The sequence below is a fragment of the Penaeus monodon genome, chromosome 17 (assembly GCF_015228065.2).
Source record: "Penaeus monodon isolate SGIC_2016 chromosome 17, NSTDA_Pmon_1, whole genome shotgun sequence".
Classification (NCBI taxonomy): Eukaryota; Metazoa; Arthropoda; class Malacostraca; order Decapoda; family Penaeidae; genus Penaeus; species Penaeus monodon.
Genome location: NC_051402.1, coordinates 45102558 through 45106415, shown reverse-complemented (window position 1 = coordinate 45106415; position 3858 = coordinate 45102558). Strand labels below are relative to the sequence as shown.

The 3858-nt window shown below is 46.6% G+C and overlaps 1 protein-coding gene across 1 annotated transcript in view; it reads right to left on the bottom strand.

The window, feature by feature from the left end:
• Positions 1-3858, bottom strand: part of LOC119583814 (putative ammonium transporter 1) — a gene marked incomplete in the record, with an annotated part of 14457 nt that overhangs the window by 10029 nt on the left and 570 nt on the right.

The following is a 3858-nucleotide window of genomic DNA, read 5'->3' as shown; positions in this document are numbered from 1 at the left end:
CGCTCTAGCGCTCTCTCTCTCTCTTCTCTCTCTTTGCTCTCCTCTTCTCTCTCTCTCTCTCCTCTCTATTCTCTCTCTCTCTCTCTCTCTCTCTATCTCTCTCTATTGCTCCTCTCTCTCTCTCTATTGCTCTCTCTCTCTCTCTATTGCTCTCTCTCTGCCTCTGTTGCTCTCTCTCTTTCTCTCCGCCTCCGTCCCTCTCTCCCTCTCTCCCTCTCTCCGCCTCCGTCCCTCTCTCCCTCTCTCCGCCTCCGTCCCTCTCTCCCTCTCTCCGCCTCCGTCCCTCTCTCCCTCTCTCCGCCTCCGTCCCTCTCTCCCTCTCTCCGCCTCCGTCCCTCTCTCCCTCTCTCGCCTCCGTCCCTCTCTCCCTCTCTCCGCCTCCGTCCCTCTCTCCCTCTCTCCGCCTCCGTCCCCTCTCTCCCTCTCTCCGCCTCCGTCCCTCTCTGCCTCTCTCTCTCCGTCCCTCTCTGCCTCTCTCTCTCTCCGTCCCTCTCTGCCTCTCTCTCTCCGTCTCTCTCTGCCTCTCTCTCTCCGTCCCTCTCTGCTCTCTCTCTCCGTCCCTCTCTGCCTCTCTCTCTCCGTCCCTCTCTACCTCTCTCTCTCCGTCCCTCTCTGCCTCTCTCTCTCCGTCCCTCTCTACCTCTCTCTCTCTGTCCCTCTCTGCCTCTCTCTCTCCGTCCCTCTCTGCCTCCCTCTCTCTCCGTCCCTCTGCTTCTATCCCTCTGTCTATCTCTCTCCCTCTTTCTACCTCCGACCCCTCTCTTTATGCCTCTCTCCCTCTCTCTGACTCACTTTACGTCTATGGTTGTTAATCATTCACATATAACATGAAAACGTCATTTCATAATCTGGCCCCAATACTGACATTCTACTAAACCTCCCGACGTCCTGGTATTTTTTCCTACGCACTCCATGGTCTTCCTGCCGCCGCCTTCCCCTATTACCTCCTGAATGGCAGGTAGAGAGGCGGCGGCGAGGCATGGCTTCAGGCTCCCAAGGTTGCGTGAGTTGCTAATCCCTCTGACCGTGAAATTTCATCCTGGAGAGTCCGAGATGACCTTCAGTCCCATGCGCTGATAAACACGCATACCCTGTACGCCCGTAGTCCTTCTGTCGTGGGGGTAGGGCTGAACGTGGTTGGAATTTTTGATTGCTTATTCGTAAGGACAGCGTGCTAATCATTCCTCGTCCAAAGCTATAGAAAACGACAAAAAAGGTAATATAATCCCAACGATTTCGTTTGAATTTTTCATTTTTTCACTTTTTTTCTTTTTTTCTTTTTTACAATCTACTAAGCGATAGGATTTGTTATAGGGTAGGAAACTGCCAGCTCAACTGCGGTGTATCGAATCGCCGGAAAGGACGGGTCTGGCCTTGATAATGGGCCGATTTCCTATTGCTTTTTAAAGGACGAGTTTCCGCTGGCCCTCCTCCGTCTTTTCGCCGCGCGCGCTCTCGAGTGGCATGACGACAGTGTTTTCTCCTTATCATGTGATAAGGAGAAGTTTCTAACCAATTATCTTCATTGGCTACCGCCCATTTTTATTTTCGTGCGTGTGCGTCTTTGTGTGTCTTTGCGCGTGCGTCTTTGCGCGTGCGTGCGTCTTTGAGTGTGCGTGCGTCTTTGCGTGTGTGTGCGTCTTTGCGTGTGTGTGCGTCTTTGCGTGTGTGTGCGTCTTTGCGTGTGTGTGCGTCTTTGCGTGTGTGTGCGTCTTTGCGCTGCGTGCGTTTTGCGTGTGCGTGCGTCTTTGCGGTGGGGCGTCTTTTGGGGTGTGTGCCTTTTGCGTGTGGTGCGTCTTTTCGGTGTGTGTGCGTCTTTGGTGGTGGGGTGTCTTTGCGATTTGCGTGCCCCTTTTGCGCGTTTCGTGCGTCTTTGGCGTGCGTGCGTTTGCGTGGTTTTGCGTCTTTGCTGGGTGTGCGTCTTTTCGTGTTTGTGTGTGTTTTGCGATTTGGGGGGTCTTTGCGTGGTGTGGTCTTCGGGTGTGGTTCTATGCGTGTGTGTGGGGTATCTATGCGTGTGTGTGTGTATCTATGCGTGTGTGTGTGTGTGTGTGAGAGAGAGAGAGAGAGAGAGGGGAGAGAGAGAGAGAGAGAGGGGAGAGAGACGAGAGAGGGGAAGAGAGAGAGGGAGAGAGAAGAGAGAAGAGAGGGGAGAGAGAGGGGAGGAGAGAAGGGAAGAGGGGAGGAGAGAGAGAGAGAGAGAGAGACACAAAAAGAAAGAGAGAGAAAGAAAGAGAGAGAAAGAAAAAGGAGAAAAGGGAAAAGAGAAAAGGAAAAAAAGAAAAAGAGAAAGAAAAAAAAGAGAAAGAAAAGGAAAAAAGAAAAAAAAAGAAAAGAAAGAGGAAAGAAAGAGAGAAAGAAAGAAGAGAAAGAAAGAGAGAAAAAAGGAGAAATAAAGAAAAAAAATAAAGAGAGAGAGAGAGAGAGAGGAGAGAGAGAGAGGAAGGAGAGAGGGGAGGGAGAGAGAAATAGAGGAGGGGGAAGGAGAGAGAGAGAGGGGGAGAGAGGAGAAAAGAAGAGGAAAGAGAGAGAGAAAGAAAAAAGAAAGAAAGAAAAAGAAAGAAAGAGAGATAGAGAGATAGGAGATAGAGAGATAGATAAAAAGATAAAGAGATAAAAGATAGAGAGATAGAGAGGGGTAGAGAGAGAGAAGAGAGAGAGAGAGAGAGAGAGATAGAGAGATAGAGAGATAAGAGATAGAGAGATAGAGAGATAAAGGGTAAAAAGGATAAAAAGATAAAGATATAAAGAGGAGAGAGAGAGAGAGAGAGAGGAAAAAAGAGAGGAGAGACAGAGAGAGGGAGAGAGACGGAGATAAAAGGGGAGAGAGGAGAGGAGGGGGAAAAGAAGAGGAGGAGAGAGAGAGAGAGGAGGAGAGAGAGAGAGAGAGGATAAAAGAGGAGGAGAAAGAGAGAGGGAAAAGAGAGATAGAAAAAAGAGAGGAGAAAAGAGGAAGAGAAAAGAGAGAAAAGAGAGAAAAAAGAGAAAAGAGAGAAAGAGAAAAAGGGGAAAAAAGGGAAAAAAGGGAAAAAAGGAAAAGGAAAAAAAGAAAAAAGGGGAAAAAGAAAAGAGGGGGAAAAAAGAAGGAAAAAAAGAGGAAAAAAGGGAAGAAAAAGAGGGAAAAAAGGAAAAAAGAAAAGAGAAAAGGAAAAAAGAGAGAAAAAAAAAAAAAAAGAGAAGAGAGAAGAGAGAAGAGAGAGGAGAGAAAGAGAAAAGAGAAGGAAAAGAGAAAGAAAGAGAAAAGAAAAAAGAAAAGAGAAGAGAGAAAAGAGCAGAGAGAAAAAGAAAAGAGAGAGAGAGAGAGAGAGAGAGAAAGAGAGAGAGAGAGAGAGAGAGAGAGAGAGAGAGAGAGAGAGAGAGAGAGAGAAAAAGAAAGGAGAAGAGAAAAGAGAAAAGAGAGAAGAGAAAGAGAGAAAAGAGAGAAGAGAAAAGAGAAGAAGAGAGAAGAGAAGAAGAGAAAAGAGAGAAGAGAAAAGGAGAAGAGAGAAGAGAGAAGAGAAAAGAGAAAAGAGAGAAGGGGAAAAGGGAAAAAAAGAGAAAAGAGAAAAGAGAAAAGAAAAAGAGAAAAGAGAAAAGAGAAAAGAGAAAAGAGAAAAGAGAGAAGAGAGAAGAGAGAAGAGAGAAGAGAGAAGAGAAAAGAGAGAAGAGAGAAGAGAAAAGAGAAAAGAGAAAAGAGAAAAGAGAAAAGAGAAAAGAGAAAAGAGGAAAGAGGAAAGAGGAAAGAGGAAAGAGGAAAGAGAAAAGAGAAAAGAGAAAAGAGAAAAGAGAAAAGAGAAAGAGAGAAGAGAGAAGAGAGAAGAAGAGAAGAGAGAAGAGAGAAGAGTAGAGAAGAGAGAAGAGAAGAGAAGAGCGTACGCG